The sequence below is a fragment of the Stegostoma tigrinum genome, chromosome 2 (assembly GCF_030684315.1).
Source record: "Stegostoma tigrinum isolate sSteTig4 chromosome 2, sSteTig4.hap1, whole genome shotgun sequence".
Taxonomy (NCBI): Eukaryota; Metazoa; Chordata; class Chondrichthyes; order Orectolobiformes; family Stegostomatidae; genus Stegostoma; species Stegostoma tigrinum.
In genome coordinates this window covers 12,073,876-12,100,380 of record NC_081355.1, presented here as the reverse complement: position 1 = coordinate 12,100,380, position 26,505 = coordinate 12,073,876, and the positions used below count along the sequence as shown (strand labels likewise).

The window sequence follows — 26,505 nt, the reverse complement described above, 5'->3', positions numbered from 1 at the left end:
ACTTTTCTGAAGCCAGAAAAGTAAATGAGGTTGTTGGACTGTTGGATGAGATGAAAACTGATGAGGTGGAGGTGTTATGAAGGGGCAGCGATAATTGGGGTGCATTCTTGATGGCTGAGGGAAGTCTGAGTAGAAATTGTGGTGGTGAAGGGCTCCAAAGGTACAGAAGTGGTCCCAAAGGGCTGTAAGATAATGAAAGCAGCAAAGGTCGACATAGCAATTTTAGGTAGATATGTGGAGTTAGGCCAAAAATCAACCATGATCTAATTAAATGTAGGAAAAGGCTTGAGGGGCAGAGTGGCCTAGTCCTGTTCCAGTTTCTCTGTTACAGAACATTCAGTTTGATTGGAAGATAGAGGCCTGTTGACATTAACCTAGACTGTTGATCCAGAGATCCAGGCAATGTTCTGGGGATCTGGGTTCAAATCCTGCCATGGCAGATAGTGGAATTTAAATTGAATAAAAATCTGGAATTAAATATGTAATGATGACCATGAAAGCATTGTTAATTGTCACCCCTCTGGGAAAAACTCAACTGGTTCACAGATGTCCTTTAGGGAAGGAGACTGCTGTCCTTAACCTGATCTGATCTACATGTGACTCCAGACCCACAGCTATGTGGTTGACTTTTAGAGGTGGGTATTGAATGCTGGCCTGGACTGTGATACCCACACGAATGAATACAGAAAATGTCTGTTTAATGTGGTCGGGAAACATTTAGAAATGATGAGGCGACTTTTCTACTTTTATTTTCCCCCTTTCCCCAACAAAAGTGGATGATTTTAGATTGGTTAGGTTATTAAAAGTTTAAAATCTGGAATCCTGTCCTGAATCCATCTCTAAAGGGCTGACCTCTGGTGTTAATGATGGTGGGCAACCCATTCACAGGTTGGCGATTTCAAATTTACAACGAAACACTGCACCTCTGAATTAACCCCTATTTTAAATTTATCTTGAGTTGGCTGAACTTCCCAGAGTGCAGAGAGTGACTAAATGGCTCTTTGGCTAAAGCGGGGTAGGGTCAGCTTGATTCAGGAGATAAATGCCTTTTTATTTCATCTCCAATGCCCCTGTTTCATCAACCATTCCTGACCAGACACTGTCCCACTCGCTGCCTACAACCCAACTGATCTCCCTGCCGCAGCTCCACTGATCTCTCCTCTCCAACACTGCCAGTCTCCCACCAGACTCTTTGAATCTCCCCTCAGCCTTTCTGGTCCTAGCACCACACCAAGTTTGAATGTACATTAATATCATGGATTCAAGGTACAAGGCACAGTTTTCAAATTTGCAGATGATTCAAAACTTGGAGATATAGTGAATGGAGAGGAGGGTAGCAATGAACTTCAGGAGGACGGACATTGCCGGAAATATAGAAACATAGAAATGTAGGAGCAGGAGTAGGCCATTCAGCCCTCTGAGCCCGATCCATCATTCAATATGGTCGTAGCTGATTGTGCAATTTCAGTATCTCATTCCTGCTTTCTCTCCATACCACCTGAACACGCCACATCCAGCTCCCTCTTGAATGTATCTAACGAACTGGCCCCAGCAGCTTTCTGTGGGAGAGAATTCCGCAGGTTCACAACACTTTGAGTGAAGAAATTCTTTGTCATCTCAGTCCTGAATGGCTTACCCCTTATTCTTAGACTGTGGCCACTAGTTCTGGACTTACCCCAACATCAGGGACGATCTTCCCCCATCTAGCCTGTCCAGTCCCATCAGGATTTTGTATGTTTCTATGAGATCCTTTCTCATTCTTCTAAATTCCAGTGAGTACACGCCCAGTCAATCCAGTCCTTCTTCAGACGTCAGTCCTGCCTTCCTGGGAATCAGTCTGGTGAATATTTTCTGAACTCCCTCAATAACAAGAATGTCCTTCCTCAGACTAGGAGACCAGAACTGCATACAATACTCAAGGTATGGCCTCACCAAGGCCCTGTGTAACTGCAGCAAGACATCCCTACTCCTTTACTCAAATTGTTACGCTGCGAAAGCCAGAATGCCATTCGCTTTCTTCATTGCCTGCTGCACTTGCATGCCAATCTTCAGTGACTGTTCCACCATGACTCCCAGGTCTCGTTGCACCTCCCCCTTTCCTAGATTTCTGCCATTCAAAACGACAGAATCACAGACATGTCAAGGGCAGAAGTGGTCCATTCGGCCCAACTGGGGTTAATTGCCTGCTGTACTCCCCCATACCTTTGTACAGTGTATCTATCCAAGTAATCATCCAACGCATTCTAGAGTCCCTCAATTGAAGCTGCCCCGTCACATTTCCAGGCAGTGCATTCCATATTCTAACTGCTCACTGTGTGAAAAAGCATTTTCTCACATCACGTTTGCTCCTTTTTGAAAGTCACTTTAAACCAACGCCCACTCATTCTTGATCCCTTTATGACTGGGAACAATTTCTCCCCACCTACTTTATCCAGTCTGCTCATGATTTCAAAAACACTATCAGATCTCCTCTTAGCTTCCTTCTCTCCAAGGACCAGTCGGAACCTTTCAAATCTGTGCTCATTACTGAACTTTCTCATCCCTGGCATTGTTTTGGTAAATCACTTCGATGCTGTCTCCAATCCGTTCACATCTTTCCTATAACGTGGCATCCAGAACTGTTGACATAGATTAAATTCATCACAGCAATGTGTGAAATGATGTTTTGGAAGGAAGCACCAGGAGAGAAAATACAATTTATAGTTTTAAAGCTGGCACAGTGGCTCAGAGGTTAGCACTGCTTCCTCACAGCATCAGGGACGCAGGTTCGATTCCACCCTTGGGTGACTGCTTGTGCGGAGTTTGCATATTCTCCCCGTATCTGTGTGGGTTTCCTCTGGGTGCTCTGGTTTCCTCCCACAGTCCAAAGACATGCAGGTTAGGTGGATTGGCCATGCTAAATTGCCCGCAGTTCTTGGGGACATGCAGATTAGGGTCTGGGTGGGATTCTCTGAGGGCCCGTGTGGGCTTGTTGGGCTGAAAGGCCTGTTTCCACGCTGTAGGGATACTATGATCTATGAACAAGAACAAATGCCTGAAGGTGGCAAGGGAGACTAACCAACTAGTTTGTAAAATTTCTGGGATTCAGGGCTTTGTAAATTGATCTAAAGACTATTGAGACCATGAGGTAATGCTAAATCTGCATTAAACAGTAGGGCAACTCCAACCAGAGGGATTGTATCAAGTTTTTGGCACCACACTTTAGGACAATGAGACTTTGGAGAGGATACAGAAGAACTTTGCTTCCAGAGATGATGAATGGAGCTGACTGGAGAACCTGGGGTTGTTCATCTCAGAGCAGAGAATATTGAGAAGAGATTTGAAAAGAGTGTTTAAAATTATGAAGGTTTTGAATAGAACAAATAAAGGTAAATTACTTTAATTGACTGAAGAGACCATAACAGGGGCACAGATGTGGGCTGGGATTGGGAAATGAACCTGAGGTGACAGGAGAAACAATTTTCTTTCCAAGGAGTCGTTAGAGTTTGGAATGTACTGCTTGATAGGGTGACAGTTACAGATTCTGCAGTAACCTTCAGAATGGAATTGAATAAATACTAGAAGGAGCAAAGAAAATGCCGGATTATTGCAAAAAGACAGAACAGTGAACTTACTGAATTGTATTTAGCAAAATGCAATACAGATTCTATTGCCTGAATTATTGCTGTACTGTTCATTATCCAACATCTCAAATTCTCCCATTCTGAATGTGACCATTAAATTTGCTTTCACCACTCATTCAGGCAATGCCTTCCGGGTTATGATGACTCTCAGTGTCAAATGAACATAGATTTGATTTAGCGCTGTAATATTATTTTTTGGTTTTCCGCTGAAGGATATTCATTGTTTTTGGTTGTGAATTTTGTTTGTAGTATAATGAATTTATGTTGATGACCTTACATAGAAAGGCTATCGCACTATGAACTTGAAAAGACACTAAACCCTTTCATGGTGTGTATGTATGAACAGCACTCTAATTAGCCTGATAAATTGTTCTAGATGAAGGGCATTGTGCGCAGTGTTGTGTTGCAATCGGGAAGTATTGCAGTCAGACATTATAAACCTGGGCTAACTTATGCAACTGATCTGCCAAAATATACTGCAATATTGAAAACCAACATCCGTGTATATTTAAATTCACATCATTATTCCTGCCTATCCATAACAAAGCCTTCTACCAACAGGACAGTATGACTCAAGATTACTCCATCATAGAACATAGAACATAGAACAGTACAGCACAGAACAGGCCCTTCAGCCCACGATGTTGTGCCGACCATTGATCCTCATGTATGCACCCTCAAATTTCTGTGACTATATGCATGTCCAGCAGTCTCTTAAATGTCCCCAATGACCTTGCTTCCACAACTGCTGCTGGCAACGCATTCCATGCTCTCACAACTCTCCGTGTAAAGAACCCGCCTCTGACATCCCCTCTATACTTTCCTCCAACCAGCTTAAAACTATGACCCCTCGTGTTAGTCATTTCTGCCCTGGGAAATAGTCTCTGGCTATCAACTCTATCTATGCCTCTCATTATCTTGTATACCTCAATTAGGTCCCCTCTCCACCTCCTTTTCTCCAATGAAAAAAGTCCGAGCTCAGTCAACCTCTCTTCATAAGATAAGCCCTCCAGTCCAGGCAGCGTCCTGGTAAACCTCCTCTGAACCCTCTCCAAAGCATCCACATCTTTCCTATAATAGGGTGACCAGAACTGGACGCAGTATTCCAAGTGCGGTCTAACCAAAGTTTTATAGAGCTGCAACAAGATCTCACGACTCTTAAACTCAATCCCCCTGCTAATGAAAGCCAAAACACCATATGCTTTCTTAACAACCCTGTCCACTTGGGTGGCCATTTTAAGGGATCTAAGTATCTGCACACCAAGATCCCTCTGTTCCTCCACACTGCCAAGAATCCTATCCTTAATCCTGCACTCAGCTTTCAAATTCGACCTTCCAAAATGCATCACCTCACATTTATCCAGGTTGAACTCCATCTGCCACCTCTCAGCCCATCCCTGCATCCTGTCAATGTCCCGCTGCAGCCTGCAACAGCCCTCTATACTGTCAACAACACCTCCAACCTTTGTGTCGTCTGCAAACATCATCTGTGCCCACAATCTTATTTGAGCAACCAGAAGCAATAAGTCAAGCAACAATAGTTTTTTTAAATTCTTCTATCAAGGTACAATCTCTTCTGCATTTAACTACATCCACATTTTACTGCATCTAGTGGTCCAGGTTGAGAACCGAAAAACCCTTACCAGCAAAGGAGCAAAATGAATGTGAGGTCATGACCTGCTGGTTGAGAAAGAAATGCTACTTATCTCAAGCTATCGGACCACCAATGTTATTAGTGAACACTTTATTTATAATAATGTAAACGCTTTAAGATTTAAGAGCACGGGATCTTTTGACCTCATCAATCCACTTTTATCAATGAAGTATAATCGACTTGGTTTGCCATGAATGCTCCTAATTTCTTTTGAAAATGCTTCAAAGGACATTAAAAGAGCAACTGCTCTGAGAAAAGCAGACCTGAAACTCTTTAATATTTAGTTAGCAAAATAATACATTCAATTCAGTGCTGACCAGCTCAGTTTCTTTGATGCATGCAATTATTTTACTCCCAACATGACTGAAATCTGTATTATCTTTGAATATTTTACCATCTGTGGCAATGTTTACCAGTATATCCTCAATCTCAGTCAGCTGTCAGTGCTATTTGTTTTTAAAGGCATTAACAGAAGCAGCATTACACTGTGTATCTTGCACATTTATAAATGTGTTGGAAAATACTTGAACCTCTAGCTTCGCATAGAATATACTCTTGGAGTCGTAGTTGGGATTAGATGATCAGAGTACATTTCAGTGTACTTTCTCACAATTCACTTCGCTTGGTTGTTATCCACAGTCTGCCAATTCTTTACCAAAACATAGATGTGAGTAAAAGGGAGTTTGTAAAAATGATTTAAGGGGAGGTAATGGCCTAGTTGCCTTATCACTGGACTGTTACTCCAGAGACCCAGGAAATGTTCTGGGAACTTGGGTCAAATCGCACCATCAAAATCGTGGAATTAGGTGTCTGATGATGGCCATGAATCCATTTGGTTCACTAATGTCCTTTAGGGAAGCAAAATGCCTTCCTGACCTGGTCTGGCCTACATGTGACTCCAGACACCAGCAATGTGATTGACTCTTAACTGCCTGCTCGGTGATTAGGGATGGGCAATAAATTTTCACCTATGCAGCGATGCCCTCATCTCATGAAATATTAAAAAAATTCCAGACAGTTGCAAACATTTTGTGTTTGTGTCTGATTCCGCAATAAGTAGCAGAATTTGCTAGTTAATCAATTCCCTTCAGGACATAAAGAACTGTTTCTGGGGGCACCTAACCAAATTTTGATAGTTGTGTGCCAGAATATTTCAGTAGCAGTAATGTGTAATGAATCTTAAGTAGACCGTATGATCTCACAAGAGACTATCATGTATTCAGGTGTAATGCAACTAGCTATTAAGTAATATGTAATAAACCTATTATGTTTGTTAGTACTGAGCTTATCTTCTGCTGAAAACATCATGTGGAAATCTTTTCTCATTCAGTATCAGTAGCTTGGAATAATACCAAGAAGATGGGTTGGTGCCATGAATCTACCCAATGCAGCCCAGATGGTTCAAAAGCCATCCTCTGGTTGTTGTGAGATGACTTAGAAAATATTTAGGATGGATTACTGTGTGAAAGTGAAATGGCTTGAGGTTTGCTTTCTTGGGACGTGGAAGTGTGTGCCTTTCTCAGGTGGTTTTCACTTATTTAAATGCAAATTGGCCTTGACCCCTTTCAATCGTGTCCTAATATGTTTTTTTTGTCAATGTGATCTCAATGTTTGTTGTCAGACATTGCTTTATAATGCTACTGCTAAAAGTGTTAAAGGTGTTATATAAATCAAGTGGTTGTCATTATTGCAGTGTCATGCAATTACTGACGTTGTTAAGTCAGGTGCAGACCTGGTCTTCTATACTTCTCATCTTGACATAATACTTGACATCAAATTGAATACCCCAGTCGTCACTGCAACAGCAGAATATTTTGACTTAGTTTCCAAATTAATAGCGTCTATAAATTGAAATCTAACTGCGTATTCTGCAGCCCAACAATTATTATGTGTATTGTTATCAAAAGCCAAAACTGGCAGATAGGCCAAGCAGCATCTTAGGAGAAGGAAAGCTGACATTTCAGGTACACTGCATCCGCTGTACCCATTGTGGCTTCCTCTACTTCGGGGAAACCAAGCGGAGGCTTGGGGACCGCTTTGCAGAGCACCCAGACTTGGCTCGCAATAAGCAACTGCACCTCCCAGTCGCAAACCATTTCAACTCCCCCTCCCATTCCACAGATGACATGTCCATCATGGGCCTCCTGCAGTGCCACAATGATGCCACCCGAAGGTTGCAGGAACAGCAACTCATATTCCACTTGGGAACCCTGCAGCCTAATGGTATCAATGTAGATTTCACCAGCTTCAAAATCTCCCCTTCCCCCACTGCATCCCAAAACCAGCCCAGCTTATCCCCGCCTCCCTAACCTGTTCTTCCTCTCACCTAACCCCTCCTCCCACCTCAAGCCACACCCCCATTTCCTACCTACTAACCTTGACCTGTCTGTCCTCCCCGGACTGACCTATCCCCTCCCTACCTCCCTTTACGGGCTCCAGCCCCACCTCTTTAACTTGTCTGTCTCCTCTCCACCTATCTCCTCCTCTATCCATCTTCGATCTGCCTTCCCCTCTCTCCCTATTCATTTCAGAACCCTCTCCCCATCCCCCTTTTCTGATGAAGGGTCTAGGCCCGAAACATCAGCTTTTGTGCTCCTGAGATGCTGCTTGGCCTGCTGTGTTTATCCAGCTCTGCGCTTTGTTATCTTGGATTCTCAAGCATCTGCAGTTCCTATTATCTCTGGCAGATAGGTGCTTGTTCTCAGTGTTCTTCCGAGCGTACCTCTTCAGCAAACAGGACCTAACTCAAGCCATTATTATAATAATTTGTGAGGTTTTGTGACACACAAAATTACTGATGCATTTGCCCACATGGCCACAATCATGCATTCGAAAGTAATTCATTTGTATGAGAGCTGTTTTCCTGAAACATAGATCCGAACATTCAGATGATAGTAGGATTGAAGTGGTGCTCTTTGAAAAAACTGTTGTAATATTATTGGAGATGCCATGAGAGACAACCTATCTGCAGAGATTTATGGGTGTAAGAAATAATGAAGACTGACCTTGTATTAATATGTCAACATTTCCAGAGCTTTTGGACACCTTGAGTGCCTTATGGCCAACAAAATACTTTGGGACATGTCATTGTTCTAATGTAAGAAATGCTGCAACCAATTTGGATATGGCAAGGTGTCATAAATAGAAATGAGATAGTGACCAGATTTAATCTATACTTGTCATGACGTTGGTTGAGAGATAAATGTGGACAATCAGAAAATCTGCTGGGGAAAACAGTTGAAGGGGAAGGCTTGCTTCATGACCTCATAGCAGTCTACAGCGATCAAAGTGCTTTTGAAGTGTAGTCACAAATGTAGTGTAGGAAATGTGACAGACAATTTGTACACAGTAAAGCTCCCCCACATATAGCAATTGTAAGGTAATGTCAGAACAATCTATTTTTGTGATGTTGATTACGGGGATATGTATTGGTCGGAACATTGGGGATATTTCCTCTGCTCTCTGCCAAAATATGCTATGGGATCTTGTAGATCAACTTGAAGGGGAAAACGGGGCCTCAGGTTCACATCTAATTTAAAAGTTGGTGCCTACAACATGATGGTACTCCTCAGCACTTTGCTGCAATGTCAACTTGATCTTTTATGCTCAATGCCTGGCGTGGGACTTGAACCTGGAGAATCCAGGACAAGATTTCCACCAACTGAGCCAAGTCTGACACAGATTAGATATTGTCCAGCATGGTCTTAGTAAAGGGATGGAAGAATTTGGGACTTCTCAAACGGCAGCAGATATAAGTGCTGACCATTCCTCTGTAAGTTGTTTGGCTAAATATTTAGTCCTTTAATTCTGTCTAAGACAGTGAAGGGGACAAATGGATGATAATCTGTTAAAAATTCAGTTCTATTGGAGGCATAACAACTGCTTGTAACTGCAGATATCACTGCATAAAGTCAAACTAAGAAGGAACATTGGCATCTATTAGGAAGAGCCTTAGATGTGTAAATTTTGTCGAGAACTGTAATTTGTTCAACTTCAATTCACCAATCATTGTTATAATTAAAATGGACTATCAGTTTTCAACTTCAATCATCTGACTATTAATACCTGGACTGTCATGGACTGGAATGGTTTTTAGAAAGGAAAATTGCTGATTCAAAAGGTTTTTAAAAAGAAAAACTGCTGATTCAAAATAGTCACACCCATCAGCTGACCATAGATTAAGCCTGTTCAAAAAAAGACAGTAAATAAGCACCAGCTTGAGCCATAATTAAGACTGTTTTCAAAGCGCATGAAAATTCAGATCTGTATCTCCTGTTTCACTTCCATCTTTAAACACACAATTCACATATTGGGATAGAAAAAACAGCCTGCAACTTACCCAGCTTGGAAAACAATGAGCCCAGACATGACTACACAGTAATGAGCTGTATTTCAAGTCACAATGTTTGAGCAACTCCAGAGTGGGTGAAAAGAGGATTTGTAACAGAAGAACTGAAAAACTTTCTTTCTGCCTTCACTCACCCTCGTGAAAGAAATAATCCAGTAACAGAGTAAACTACAGAAACACCCATTCGCTGAGACCTCAAAGATAACTTGCAATGTTTGCTGATGTTATGGCCACAAACATCAGTTAAACAAGTGAGGCCTCAGATTAAAGTTTAACATCACAAGGAATCTAAGAACTTTGAAACTGCATATTCTTTAATCTTCCTTTTTTTTTGTACTTCACACTCTCCCCTTTCTAAACTTTATGCCTGTGCAGAAGTTCACTAAATTGGGGATTAAGACTAGGTCCAAGTGGAGTTAAATTTCTGTCTGTTTGTGTTGATGCCAGTTTAATTATTTTTAGGAATTAGTAAGTAATAAAATTCCTGTTTCTTTCACCCATGTGAAAATCTTGTAATCCACTCTTTAATTTTGAATTAGTGAACTTTGTTTCAATTGAAGTGTGATAAAGCTGCATGCTAAAAAGGAATAAAATCTTAGCTGTACCTGACTAAGGTACTTAGAAATAAGGGTCAATCACCCAAACGTCACATTTTGATACAGTTAAAGATAGCCTAAAGCTACTCAGGTAGGGCAATCACAAACTGAGTGGGAATTTAACTCTACTTCACCTAGTCTTATTGTCCAATTTAGGGCACTTCAGTAAACACCTTGGTGTGAGCCAAAGTTCTGAGATCTCTGCTCCACCAGGCAACCTGCAATTGAGCACAATTCCCATCCACCCACAAGCCTGACTGGAGGGAACATAGTTGGTTAAATACTAGCTGGAATTTGGAACAGTATTTATACAGGATTTGGAACTGTCAGATTCTGGGTCCACCCAGAGCCTCATGGCTGATCTCCATGTGTGAGTGATTCTCCAAAGTAAAAACCGTCCACTAATCATGAGGTAATGCATCCAGTTTATAAAAATGAGCAGAAGCTATGCTCTGAATGTTGTACACTCAGTGTTTTGAATGAGCCTAGGGATTTAAGAGATATGGATTTAGAAGTCATTAAACGGTGTTCAGTTTGCTGCATGCACAATTGTTGTTCTCATAATTGCATTATTAAAACTATGCAAGGGCATCCATCCTTTCATTTTAAAATACTCATCGTGGCTTTCAAATCTCTCTCCAGCCTTAGCCCTCTCTGTGGCAGTAAATTCTTACCCTCTAAGACCTCTACACTCTTCTAATTCTGGTCTCTAGTGCATTCTCAATTATAGTCTCTCTACCATTAGTAGCTGTGCTTCAGTGTCTTGGGAGTCAAGCTCTGGAATCCCTATTGTACACCGTGAAATGCTTGGGGATGTTTCAATAATCCCTAAAGGAGGTTTATAAATAAAAGATGTTAGCATTGTTGTTTTGTCCCATTCATTCTCACATCTTACCATTAAATAAAGAAAGGGATCAGTACAGGTTTTGTTTTGAAAACCTTGCAAATATTTTCATGTCAATATAAGATTGAATTAGCAACAAAAATGGTCTTGTGGCTTGGCAATGTTTCATTGTTAGACATTCCAGAGCAAAGTGATGAAAGGTCAACATAGGAGTTTCCTTCCTGGTTTTCCTTAAGCTTTCCATCTGCAGTGGAAAACGTCACACTGCCTTTTGCAATTGAAGTTGGGCTTCTGAGTTTCAAATCTGGAGTTGTGTGAGATTCACAAAATTTGCACACTCAGTTTACAACACCTGATATGGAGAAAGAACCGGAGAATGGGATTGAATGAACAACATGCTCAAAGAATAAGGACAGACATGACAGGCCAAATGGCCTCCTCCTTTGCTATATCATTTCATAATTCGATTGAAAATGGACTGAAATTTGTCCATTTCAATGAGACAAAGATGTAGCTCTGAAAGACCAGAGAGAAATGCACTTGGTTGAATATCAGTGAGAAAATGTAACAAGTTGTCTGAAATATAGGAAGGCCTTTGTGCATAAAGTTGCCTCCAATACTATCTAATGCTGTGACTTGAACTTAAGTCATTGGTTCTACGAGCCATTGGTTCTATGGGCCCATCTTCTTTGTTCTGTTGTTCGAAATCTTCTTGTGCTTAATGGTCCTCCAGTGAAAGAACAAAGAACAACAAAGAAAATTACAGCACAGGAACAGGCCCTTCGGCCCTCCAAGGCTGCGCCGATCAAGATCCTCTGTCTAACCTGTCATCTATTTTCTAACGGTCTGTGTCCATTTGCTCCCTGTCCATCCATGTACCTGTCCAAATATATCTTAAAAGACGCTAACGTGTCTGCGTCTACCACCTCCGCTGGCAACGCGTTCCAGGTCCCCACCACCCTCTGTGTAAAGAACTTTTCACGCATATCTCCCTTAAACTTTCCTCATCTCACTTTGAACTCATGACCCCTAGTAATTGAGTCCCCCACTCTGGGGAAAAAGCTTTTTGCTATCCACCCTGTCTATACCCCTCATGATTTTGTAGACCTCAATCAGGTCCCCCCTCAATCTCCGTCTTTCTAATGAAAATAATCCTAATCTACTCAACCTGTCTTCATAGCTAGCGCCCTCCATACCAGGCAACATCCTGGTGAACCTCCTCTGCACCCTCTCCAAAGCATCCACATCCTTTTGGTAATGTGGAGACCGGAACTGTACACAGTACTCCAAATGTGGCCGAACCAAAGTCCTATACAACTGCAACATGACCTGCCAACTCTTGTACTCAATACCCCGTCCAATGAAGGAAAGCATGCCATATGCCTTCTTGACCACCCTGTTGACCTGCGTTGTCACCTTCAGGGAACAATGGACCTGAACACGCAGATTTCTCTGTTCATCAATTTTCCCTAAGACTTTTCCATTTACTGTATAGTTCGCCCTTGAATTTGATCTTCCAAAATGCATCACCTCGCATTTGCCCGGATTGAACTCCATCTGCCATTTATCTGCCCAACTCTCCAGTCTATCTATATTCTGCTCTAATCTCTGACAGTCCCCTTCACTATCAGTTACTCCACCAATCTTCGTGTCATCTGCAAACTTGCTGATCAGACCACCTACACCTTCCTCCAAATCATTTACATATATCACAAACAACAGTGGTCCCAGCACAGATCCCTGTGGAACACCACTGGTCACAGGTCACATAAAACTTTACTCAGCTCATGTTAGTGCATTACTTTGCCTTTGAGGTGGAGAGATTCTGATATATTATGAATGTTGATTTCTGTGAATTCCGTATTTCAGCAATTGCTTGAAGATGCCCTTAATTTAGAAACTCATAACTGTAGTCACCTTGACCTCCAGTTACACTCTTATCGATTTTTTGTTTGCACTTAGCTTCACTGCACATAGCAACACAACTCCACCACAACTTCCTTGCTCAGCATGTAGTTCATTAGTGTTGAACCTCTAGCAATCTCAATGTTTCCATTCAGCAGTCTCCATCACAATGTCAAAGTCAACAACTGGCCTTGTATGAATTCTGTTGAATTAATATGCATAGGAAGAAACAGAAGGTGATCCACAGTATGCCAATAGGTGATCCAATCCAAAATTCACAGCTTGGACTAACAGTAATTATTCCTTACATTCAGAAGTATGCCTTCTTACTTCAAATATACGGTGATACTTTTATGCACCTAAAGGATGAGAAGTTTCAACTTCTAAGCATTGTTTGGGTTTAAAAAGTACCTACTGGGGCTACATTTCCATATGTGAGGTACTTGACTCACAATGTGGTCCTTTGTAGTTTAAGTAGCTGACCTGGCATTTCGGTTAGCAAAGCTGTATTTGGCACATTGAGCCGCTTGATACAGCACTTCTGATAACAATGAATTTCAAAGCTTATTAAGAATGCATGAAAGTATGGCGGGTCTTCAGTTGAGTCATAAAGAATGATTATGTTTCATGACATTATTTGTTAAAATGTATGAAGCAATTGCCTTCATACCATATATTGTACAAAATGACAATAACAATTTCCATTGCTGACAAGGTGATTTAGAGTACATTTCTTGCAGAGGGTTCCTATACATGTACCCAAACAACATTGACAGGGTATATATGTCCTGCAAAAAAAAATTATGAGTGTCCTACATAATTTATACTGAACCTAGCAGGGTTTCAGTGCAGAGGTTACAAGTGATAGCAGAGTTCACTTGTAAAAACTAATACTTGGGATTCCCGCCAAAAAAGAAGCCTCCTGAGACAAACTTGGAGCTAGAGGTTATAAATAAAAAACCTCACATGGAACTTTTGTCGACACTTTCTCAGTATGACTCTTGTAGACTAAACATAGCAGGAAGATCAGATTTAGAAAGTGAAGCAATACACATAAATTTCCAAGCAGGCTTCATGTGTTGATCCAATTGCAAATCATTTGATTTGATTTGATTTATTATTGTCACATGTACCAAGATACAGTGAAAAATATTGCTTTGTGTGCTGTTCAGACAAATCATACCTTACATAAATACAATAGAATGCAGGGTATGGTATTACATCACCAGTGCAGAGAAAGATCAACTCTAATACATGAGATGTCTGTTCATAAGTCTGCTAATAGTGGGGAAGAAGCTATTCTTAAATCTGTTGGTACATGTTTTTAAACCTTTGTATCTTCTGCCCAATGGAAGTGGGTGGAAGAGATTATAACAGGGGTAGGAGGGGTCTTTGATTATGTTGACAGCTTTCTGATCTTTTCTATTCTCTTCCATTGCTTCCTTCAAGTAGGCTACATGGAGACATTGATTTACCTGCTCCTCAGATGCTGTCTGACCTGCTGTGCTTTTCCAGCCTCACACCTATAGGCTCTGGTTTCCAGCATCTGCTTATTGTCTCCAATCCAAAGATCAAATCCTGCCATTGCCAGCTGCACATATTTAATTCAATTAATTAAATCTATCTAGGATAAAATGCCATGTTTAGCCAAAACATTCCATCTGGTTCACTGATGTTCTTCAGGAGAGGAATCTGCTGACCTTTACCTGCTCAGGCTGAAGTGTGACCCTTAAATACAGCAATGTGGTGGACTCTGAAATGGCCTAGAAACCACTCAGTTGCAAATGGCTCACCACAAAACTCACAAAGGCAAGTTGTGGTGGGCAAAAAATGATGACTTGCCATTGTTGTGAACATCCCGGGAATAAATAAACTAGACACTTTTATTTGCAACAAGTTTAATCAAATTTAACGCATTGAACAGATCAGATAGGAGGACAAATAGTTCCCAATGTGCAAAAGTGAACACAGCTATAATGTAATTTGTAACTTAAGTGCATATTATGTGCGTACAATATTCTATAAAAAGCTACTTGCTTAAAAATGTTGCAGATTTCACAGTGGTATTATTGCACTGCAAACATTATGGGCACCAAAGAGAACATTTTTGATATCCCCACTTTAGCCCTACTTTGCTCCAAACAGTAAAAAGCTACTGCTTTTTTGGCAGTCATTGATAATGGGTACCTTTGCAGAGTTGTGGTCATGAGATGAGGTATGGGGTTACAGGTGTAAAGGCAGACTCTAGTATTCACACATTCTGTAGCTATAGTTTATTTTTATGCCTCCTGAACTGGAACAAGACTGAGAAATGGTACAATGAGGTGATGCATTATATCAGATTACAATTCAACAGTGTATGCCAATAACTAATAATAGTAATTTATTGTTACATGTATTTATGAAAATACAGTAAATGTGTATAAGTCACTATTTTAATTACATAAATTATAAAACTAAATAAATCATACAAAGTCATGACAAATTTTATTTTCTATTTCGTACATGGCTTCTTGATTTCCTAAGTGGCAATGGGATGCTACTTTACCCTACAGCCTCTAAAACTATCCTTGAGGCCACAAAACCAAGGAGGAAGCTCAATAAAGCAGCTCTAGCCACTGCTGACCAGACCCAGAATATGATCTCAAGAAAATTGCAAAGATAAAAAAAATTCTGGTCTATGCATTCACTTTTAGGCACCTCAGCTAAAACAGTATCAATGTACTTGAAAAGGTTGAAAAAATTGCATTGATACTCTTTCAAAATATTGAAAGGTGGATATAACAACAGAGCTGCATTTAACCCATATTTCCATCTTTATTCTCAAAAACACAGCTGTGAGAGTAATTTCACCAGCTTTGTTAATGCATTTTGATTAATGTAAGTGGTTGAAAATTGGGCAATTGTAACACATCAGAATTAATACACTTCATTACTTGTCATGCAGTTAAGCATTGCACAATTAGTTAAATGATCGAAGCTCAACAAGATATTTGCGAACGCCATCGACCAGGGTCTAAAGATTCAGTGGCAATGAAGACCATCTAATATACTCACAACAACATAGGAAGCATTCCATAAGAAACACAAAAGAGAACACAAACATAAAACACTTTTAGTAAGAAGGCCATTCAAGGAAAGAGGAAAGCAGTGCCATTGTCTCGCCTTTTTCACATAACCCTGGAAACCCTTTCTCTGTAGATAATTATCCAATTCTCTTTACAAGGCCATGATCGAATCTATCTCCAGCACATTCTCAGGCAAGGCATTTTCTATCTTTAATATCACCTGCATTAAAAAGGTTTTTCCAGATGACACTGTTGCTCCTTTTCCAATATTTTTAAATCAGTGTCCTCAGGTCCTACCAATGAGAAGTTGCAAATTCTCTACTCTGTCCAGGCTCCTCCTGATTGTACACCTGTCTTTCAGACCTCCTCTCAATCTTCCCTTTTCCTCAGAGAACAGTGAGAATAGAGTGGGATTGTGAACAATGAGAAACCAGTTGAGACCACTCTCTCAGGGACTCCCATAACTGCTCCACACTCCCCTCCAACCCCACCACACCCGGCACTTTCCCCTGCCACCACAGGAAGTGCTACACTTGCCCCCACACCTCCTCCCTCACCCCCATCCCAGGCCCCAAGATGATTTTCCACATCAAGCAGATGTTCACCTGCACATCTGCAAATGTGGTATACTGCATCCGCTGTAATGGTATGGCTGCCTCTACATCGGGAAACCAAGCGGAGGCTTGGGGACTGCTTTGCAGAACACCTATGCTCAGTTCACAATAAACAACTACAGCCCCCAGTCACGAACCATTTTAACTCCCCCTCGCATTCCTTAGACGACATGTCCACCCTGGGCCTCCTGCAGTGCCACAATGATGCCACCTGAAGGTTGCAGGAACAGCAACTCATATTCCGCCTGGAAACCCTGCAGCCCAATGGTATCTATGTAGATTTCACAAGCTTCAAAATCTCCCCCTCTCCCCACTGCATCCCAAAACCAGCTCAGCTCATCCGCACCTCCCTAACCTGTTCTTCCTTTCACCTATCCCCTCCTCCCACCTCAAGCCGCACCTCCATTTCTAACCTACTAACCTCAATCCGCCCCCTTGACCTGTCCGTCCTCCCCGGACTGACCTATCCCCTCCCTACCTCCCCACTTATACTCACCTCTACAGGCTCCATTCCCCCCCGCCCCGCTTTAACTTGTCTGTCTCCTCTCCACCTATCTTCTCCTCTATCCATCTTTGATCCGCCTCCTCCCTCTCCCTATTTATTTCAGAAGCCTCTTTCCCTCCGCCATTTCTGATGAAGGGTCTCGGCCCGAAACGTCAGCTTGCCTGCTCCTAAGATGCTGCTTGGCCTGCTGTGTTCATCCAGCTCTACACCTTGTTATCTCAGATTCTCCAGCATCTGCAGTCCCCATTGTCTCTCATTCAAAGTGATGTTTGAAAAGATAAAGTTAATAATGTTGAAAATATAATAAGTGACATTCGGGAGAAATTTTGACTCTTGATTGGGCACTTGTGGAGTACAGAGACTGACCATTCAGAAAGCTATAGCAGCAGCCCAACATATTTCAGAAGCCAGGCCTTATATCAATGCAATAGTAAGCTAACCATTCAAGAAAAAAGCACCTAGAGACACATCAATATTTAACATCAAACAATTGAGTGTCCTTGGAGGCAGACTGAAGTAGAAGACACTGGCTTTGAAGATTTTAAAGAATGTTGAAAGGGCACAGCGTTGAGCTAAACATTGTTTGTGAGATCCAGAGAAGAACTATGCTGCTTCTATCCTCATAAAAGTAAGTTTTGTAACAATGTTTGGGGCTGCTGCTTCTGCTCCTTCCATTGATGTGCAGCATCTTAGATGTTTAGGGAGTACTACTCCAATAGAGATATTGCCACATCCTAAGAATGTGTTGGAACATTACTCATAATATGCTATTATACTTAGTACGTTCTAGCTCAGTATGAGATCCGAGATGTGCTCTTTCTCAATGTCTCTACATCCTCAGGTAATCATAACATTATCACTGACATTGCCTCTTATATACATGCTCAATAGTTGATATTAGAGTTAACCCTATACTCTTATATTTCCTCCAAATCTTTGTTTCTGTATTATATATACACTATACAATACCATACATGATATAATACACTACATATAAATATAAAATGCACATCCTCCTACCCGTGGAGCCAACACTCCTAAATTTATAAGGATAATCTTTATAGTGGTTTCACCAAACTTCTTAATCTCATACAATGTTTACTTTGAGGTTGTTGAAAATGAGCATTCTGCAATTTCATACAGATAATTCTGATATAATGCATGTTTCATCAATGCAAATTGGCTGTAACGTGATTAATGAACAGTGCACACTGTTTGGATAGTGTGAACTTGCTGCTGTACAAGTATAGTGATTTTCCTATAATGCAATTTTCCATAGCGCGAGGCCACACAAAATTGCAACTGTTGCATTATAGAACAACTTCTTGTACTCTGTCTTCAATCTTCCTCCTTTCCTTCATTTTCTTCATTCTTCTTCCCATTGAAGTGGAATAAGATCACAAGACGTAGGACCAGCAATTAGGCCATTTGGCCCATCCTGTCTGCTCCACCGTTCAATCATGGTTGATAAGTTCCTCAACCCCATTCTCCTGCTTTCTCCCTATAAGCCTTGATCCCCTTGATAATCAAGAACCTATCTATCTCAGTCTTAAATGTACTCAATGACCTAGCCTCCACAGCCTTCTGTGGCAGTGAATTCCATAGATTCACTATTCTCTGGCTGAAGAAATTTCTCCTTATCTCCATTCTAAAAGTACCCTTTAATTGCTATTCTCTGCTTTCTGCCAGATGGCCAATCTTCTGTCCATGCTAGCACCTTGCCTCTAACATCGTGGGCCCTTATCTTAATCAACAGCCTCCTGTGTGGCACCTTATGAAAGGCCTTCTTGAAGTCCGGGTAGATAACATCCATTGGCTCTCCTTGGCCTACCCTGCTCATTACCTCCTCAAAGAATTCTAGCAGATTCGTCAGGCGTGACACCCCCTTGATGAAATCATGCTGACTTTGCCCTATTTTACTTTACACTTCCAAATATTCAGGAATCTCATCCTTTACAGTGGACTCCAAAATCTTACCGACTACCGAGGTTAGACTAATTGGCCTGTAATTTTCCGTTTTTTATCTTACTCCCTTTTTAAACAGGGGCGTCACCGTAGCGATTTTCCAGTCCTCTGGGACCCTCCCTAACTCTAGTGATCCCTGAAAGATCACCACTAATGCCTCCACTATCCCTTCAGCCATCTGCTTAAGAACTCTCAGATGTAGACCTTCTGGTCTAGGTGATTTGTCCACCTTCAGGCCAATCAGTTTTACTAGCACCTTTCCCTTAGTGATGGCCACCATACTCAGCTCTGCCCCCGACTCTCTTGAACTTTTGGGATATTACTTGTGTCTTCCACCGTGAAGACTGACAAAGTAATTATTCAGTTCCGCAGCCATTTCCTTGTTCCCCAATACCATCTCTCTACCGTCATTTTCCAATGGTCCAATGTCCACTTTTGCCTCTCTTTGCCCTTTATACACCTAAAGAAACTCTTACAGTCGTCATTTATATTACTGGCTAGCTTAATCTCATATGTAATCTTCTCCCTCCTTATTTCTCTTTTTGTTGCCCTGTGTTGTAAGCTTCCCAATCCTCTGGCTTCCCACTGCCCTTCACCACATTATATGCTTTCTCTCTTGCTTTTATGCTGTCTGCCAGTTGTGATCTGTTCCACAAGCTCATTTGCCTTAATCCTTATCTTGCATGCTTTGAGATATAACACCTTCAGTCCTGTATTAACCCTCCCTCTTCCCATTTTGATTCGTTTTTCCAGTGTTTCATTGCTAGACTTTTCCAAACACTCTTTCCTGTTTGTGTCTGTGCTGGACACTTTAATAACCTCTCCTGAATTTTCTTGTTTGCATGTTTTTGAACTCAGTGGCTGTCCTGCCATTTTCTTGTGGTATAGGCAAGTATTTACTGATTAGGGATATAATCCTTCTTCCTATTATCTGAGCATAATTGGTGGCCGTTCTGAACAGTGTACCAGCAGTAGTTTGGCATTTCTCCTGTACACATTCAGTAATGGATATTGTATACATCACCCTCAATTTGAATCTTGAAATCTATGGTTGCATTTTTGCAATTTATTTCGTATTTAATGAGGTTACAATGGCTTAGAGTCAGCTTCAATTGAGATAAACATGCATAATGTATTGTTCTCATTTTGGAATTTGGATTTTTAAAAATTGAGGCAAATTGGTTTTGGTCATAATTTTTAAAAAATATCAGGTCATTATTTGGCCAATCAATTAAACACATAATTTATAAGAAGGCATGTGACTCCAACTGCCCAACAGATTTGTGTGTTGGCAGATAAAATATTTATACTAGGCCAAGCTGCATCAGAGGAGCAGGAAAGTTTGACGTTTCGGGCCGAGACCCTTCAAACGTCAAACATTCCTGCTCCTCTGATGCTGCTTGGCCCACTGTGTTCATCCAGCTTCACACTGTGTTATCTCAGATTCTCCAGCATTGGCAGTTCCTACTATCTCTGTAAAAATATTTATACTGTTGGGTTTCTGATAGATGAACACATTTAGGCAATATGTTTAGTTTTAATTTCATAACAGAACATTCATAACTGAAATACCCAAGTTCAGTTCAGAAATTTTTTTTTCTACTAGCAACATTTTTCAGTTCTGCTCAGTGGAACCAATACCTCAGCAGAAGTGATTTCTAGTCTGGGGATCTTCCAAGCCAGGACAGTTTGGACATAAATACTCAAGTTGTTAGAACTGAAAAATGTTTAGATCATTACAATTGTGACAGATTCATGCCAATGGGCTCAGAAAGGAATCATAAAATTGTCTCCACAGTTCAAGGAAAAGAAAGTGGTAAGTGTTAGTTATATAAAGAAAAAGTTGAGATGGGAGTGATAATTCTCTGGAGTTGAGTCTCTGAAATAGACAGTGTTAGGAAAAAGGCTTAAACTTTATTTTGATGCTTGTGGTAAGATCTTTCTAACTGTCTTCTATATATGTATATGCTTTCTCTTCTTTTGTGTAATAAATGCTATGTTCTGTTGGTGAATAACATTTGCAGCATCATGGTGAATAGTTGTCAGTGATCATTCACCATGTTAACTATCTACAAATTTAGACAGATGACCAATTGGTCAGATTTCATTCTAAGATCTGAGTTGTCCAGTATTATCATCATTTGAGATAATAACAAAATGGGGCACCTGCAGGATTTGTATTTGTTGCATTTAAGAAGGATTCTTTTGAAGAAATGAGTATGTGGAAGTACTGAACATAAAACAGGAATGTTATGGTGAAGTTTATTACATAGGTTTACTTTCAAATAGCCCTTTATATATTGCTAAGACTTTTCTGTGAGTAGACAACATTAGGATAGATTAATTGAAATCTTTGCTGAACTGAGCAAATCAGCAGATGTATAGAAGATGCAAATAAAAGCAGAATCTCACAATTTCACCTGTCATCCATGGTTCCGTAATCTTGCCTTTTCTATCCCTCATTTTCACAGGAACATGTCTGTCCTACACTCTAATCAACCTCTCTTTAAAAGCCTCCCACATATCACATGTGGATTTACCCTCAAACAGCTGCTCCCAACCTACATTCCCCAGCTCCTGCTGAATTTTGCAATAGTTGGCCTTCCCCCATTTAGCACTCTTCCTAAAGGACCACTCTCGTCTTTGTCCATGAGTATTGTAAAACTTACGGAACTGTGATCACTATTCCCAAAGTAATCCCCTACTGAAACTTCAACCACCTGGCTGGGCTCATTCCCCAACACCAGGTCCAGTATGGCCCCTTCCTGAGTTGGACTGTTTACATACTGCTCTATCAAACCCTCCTGGATGCTCCTTACAAATTCCTCTCCATCTAAACCCCTAACACTAAGTGAATTCCTATCAATGTTGGGAAAGTTAAAATCTCCCATCACCCCAGTTGCTCCTACATCCTTCCATAATCTGTCTACATATTTGTGCCTCTATCTCATGCTCGCTGTTGGGAGGCTTGTAGTACAGCCCCAACACTGTTACCGCTCCCTTCCTATTTCTGAGCTCTGCCCATATTGCCTCACTGCTCGAGATCTACATAGTGCCCTCCTTCAGCACAGCTGTGATATCCCCTTTGACCAGTAATGCAATTCCTCCACCCCTGTTACCTCCCTCTCTATCCCGCCAGTAGCATCAATATTCTGGGCTATTTAATTGCCAATCTTGCCCTTCCCTCAACCAAGTCTCAGTAACAGCAATAACATCATCCACCCAGGTGCTAATCCAAGCCCTAAATTCATTTGCTTTACCTACTACACTTCTCGCATTAAAACAAATGTGTTCATCATCTGCTCTCTGCCTACTCTTCCCCTTAGTCACACTGACTTCATTACCTGATTCCTTACAGGCTTTAGTTACTACCTCCTTACTGTCCACTAACCTCATTTGGTTCCCATCCTCCTGCCACATTAGTTTAAACCATCCCCAACAGTGTTAGCAAAAGCACCCCCTGGAACATTGGTTCCAGTCCTGCTCAGGTGTAGACCACCCGATTTGTAATAGTCCCATTTCCTCCAGAACCGGTCCCAATGTCCCAAAGTTCTGAACCCCTCCCTCCTGCATCATCTCTCAAGCCACTCATTTATCCTGCCTATTCTTTCATTTCCACTCTGACTAGCACATGGCACTGGTAGCAATCCTGAGATTACTACCTCTGAGGTCCTACTTTTTAACTTGGCTCCTAACTCCCTAAATTCTGCTTAAAGGACCTCATCCCATATCTTACAGTTATCATTGGTGCCTATATGCACCACAACAGCTGGCTGTTCACCCTCCCCTTTCAGGATGGCCTGCAGTCGACCTGAGACATCCTTGACACTTGGGAGGCAACATACCATTCGGGAGTCTTGTTTTCGACCACAGAACCGCCTATCTACTCCCTTACAATTGAATCCCCTATGACTGTAGCCCTTCCACTCTTTCTCCCATCCTTCTGTACAGCAGACCCAGCCACGGTGCCATGAACCTGGCTACTGCTGCCTTCCCCTGGTAAGCCATCTCCCCCAACAGCATCCAAAATGGTATCAATGTGGACTTCACCAGCTTCAAAATCTCCCCTTCCCCCACCGCATCCCAAAACCAGCCCAGTTCGTCCCCTCCCCCCACTGCACCACACAACCAGCCAGCTCTTCGCCTCCACCCACTGCATCCCAAAACCAGTCCAATCTGTCTCTGCCTCCCTAACCTGTTCTTCCTCTCACCCATCCCTTCCTCCCACCCCAAGCCGCACCTCCATCTCCTACCTACTAACCTCATCCCACCTCCTTGACCTGTACGTCTTCCCTGGACTGACCTATCCCCTCCCTACCTCCCCACCTATACTCTCTCCACCTATCTTCTTTTCTCTCTATCTTCGGTCCGCCTCCCCCTCTCTCCCTATTTATCCCAGAACCCTCACCCCATCCCCCTCTCTGATGAAGGGTCTAGGCCCAAAATGTCAGCTTTTGTGCTCCTGAGATGCTGCTGTGCCTGCTGTGTTCATCCAGCCTCACATTTTAGTATCCAAAATGTTATACCTGTTTTAGAGGGAGATGACCGCAGGGGACACCTGCACTGCCTTCCTGCTTTTTCTCTGCCTTTTGGTCAACCATTCCCATTGTCCCTCAGCAATCCTAATCTTGCGGTGTGACCAATTTGCTAAACATGCTATCCACAACCCCCTCAGCATCGTGAATGCTCCAAAGTGAGTCCAGCTGCAGCTCCAGAACCATCATGCAGTCAAACAAGAGCTGCAGCTGGACACACTTCCTGCACGTGAAGGAGCCAGGGACATCAGCCGCGTCCCTGAGCTCCCACATTGAGCAAGATGAGCATAACAGAGGGTTGGGATCTCCTGCCATTTTTACTCTTAAGCTTAGCTTAGTCCTACTATGATATCAAATAATAGATAAATGAAATGAAAAAATTTTACCAATCACTCTACTAACCAGCACACGATTAAAAGAAAGAAAAGCCTTACCTTTTCAACACACCACAGAGTCTTTTTGTTTGGTTAGAGGAGGAGGGCGGGTGGGAGACACTACACGGATAGTGTCTCAGTTTTAGCCACTGCCCAAATATATCAGTTCACTCATGTACCGATAGCACAATTTGACTGCTCCCACTCAGCTCCAAAGCCGAAATGAAGAACTTAACTTTTCGGCTGCCCCCTGGTCCTCGCTCCCCCTGCTGCTGCAAAAATGGAGCTCATGTTTTACCAACTTGATCGAATTCTTTGAAGAAGTGGCAAAGTTGATATATGAGGGACGGGCTGTAGATATCATATACATGGAATTCGGTAAGGCGTTTGATAAGGTTCCCTATGATAGGCCAATGGAGAAAGTGAGGTTGCATGGGGTCCAGAGTGTACTAGCTAGATAGATAGAGAACTGGCTTGGCAACAGGAGACAGAGAGTTGTACTGGAAAGGAGTTTCTCAAAATGGATAACTGTGACCAGTGGTGTTCCACAGGGATCTGTGTTGGGACCACTGTTGTTTGTGATATACATAACTGATCTGGTGGAAAGTGTAGATGACACTAAGACTGGTGGAGTAGCAGATAGTGAAGGGGACTATCGGAGAATGCAGCAGAATATAGATAGATTGGAGAGCTGGATGGAGAAATGGCAGATGAATTTCAATCCAGGCAAATGCAAGGTGATGCATTTTGGAAGATCCAATTCAAGAGCTATATGGTAAATGGAAAAGCCCTGGGGAAAACTGATGCGCAGAGAGATCTGGGTGTTCAGGTGCATTTTACCCTGAAGGTGGCAACGTAGGTAGATAGAGTGCTCAAGAAGGCATACAGCATGCTTTCATTCATCAGACTGTGTATTGAGTACAAGAGTTGGCACGTCATCTTGCAGTTGTATAGGACTTTGGTTCAACCACATTTGGAATACTGCGTACAGTTCTGGTCGCCACATTACCAAAAGGACGTGGATGCTTTGGAGAGGGTGCAGAGGAGGTTCACCAGGATGTTGCCTGGTATGGAGGGTGCTAGCTATGAAGAGAGGTTGAGTAGATTAGGATTATTTATATTAGAAAGACAGAGGTTAACGGGGGAGAAAGATAATGGGAACTGCAGATGCTGCAGAATCCAAGATAACAAAGTGTGGGGCTGGATGAACGCAGCAGGCCAAGCAGCATGTCAGGAGCACAAAAACTGACGTTTTGGGCCTAAACCCTCAAAGAGACACCTGATTGAGGTCTACAAAATCATGAGAGGTATACACAGGCTGGATAGCAAGAAGCTTTTTCCCAGAGTGGGGACTCAGTTACTAGGGATCACAATTGAAAGGTGAGAGGGGAAAAATTTAAGGGAGATATGCGTGGAAAGTTCTTTACACAGAGTGTTGGGTGCCTGCAATGCATTGCTAGCGGAGGTGTTAGAGGCAGGCATGATATTGTCATTTAAGATGTGTATAGACAGATACATGAATGGGCAGGGAGCAGAGGGATACAGATCCTTGGAAAATAGACAACAGGTTTAGGTAGAGGATCTGGATCAACACAGGCTTGAAGGGCCGAAGGGCCAATTCCTGTGCTGTAATTTTTTTCGTTCTTTCTTTATTCTTTTAATCTATCAAGGATGAGATGCTTAAAGTGATTATCCACAACTTAGAAATGAAAATAGGGAAACCCAAAATTGAGATGGTTACAATTAGCGAAGATTCAACTAGAAATGGAAAACAAAAACTTGAATAATTTGAAAGAGAATCCACAATGAAAAGAGAAATAGAGTTTTTAAAAAATTGATCTCCAAAGAGAAGGAGAAATCAAATAACATGACTCGGAGGGACAGGAGTTTAGAATAGAGGAAGAAAAAAAAACACTCGATAACAGTGATAATATTGATTTCAGTGAACGATTTTATTTAATTAGAAATCTATGTCTAGAACTTTAAAAATTTACAATCAATAGCGCGGGACAATAGTTCACCTCATTTGAAAAGGTTTCGGGCAGAAAAGTACCAAAATGATGTTGGCACCTCAATATCCAAAATGGTTTGACAGGCACAGCTATGCCAGTTTGTCAGAGCAATGGTCTGCAGACAATGGAATAGATTTTAAAAAGCAATACCAATCCTTATGAGCTCATCTTCGAAGCTTATCAAATTAAAATTGAAGATGTTAAGAAATAAATCTAATCAGATATCAGCGTAATTTACAACGGAAACGTAACTTTTTCACGCAGAGGATGATGTGTATATGGAATGAGGAAGCTGTAGCGGCAAGTACAATTACAACATTTAAGCGACATTTGGACAGGTACATAAATGGGAAAAGTTTGGAGGGTTACGGGCCAAACACAGGCAAATAAGACTAGTTCAGTTTAGGGAATGTGGTTGGTGGGGAGAAGTTGTACTGAAGGACCTGTTCTGTAGTGTATGAT

The 26,505-nt window shown here is 41.7% G+C and overlaps 1 protein-coding gene across 2 annotated transcripts in view; it reads left to right on the top strand.

Moving 5' to 3' along the window:
- The window catches only part of LOC132210705 (testis expressed protein 56-like), a 120,141-nt gene that overhangs the window by 43,241 nt on the left and 50,395 nt on the right, over positions 1 to 26,505 (top strand). The gene's annotated exons all lie outside the window — the stretch shown is intronic.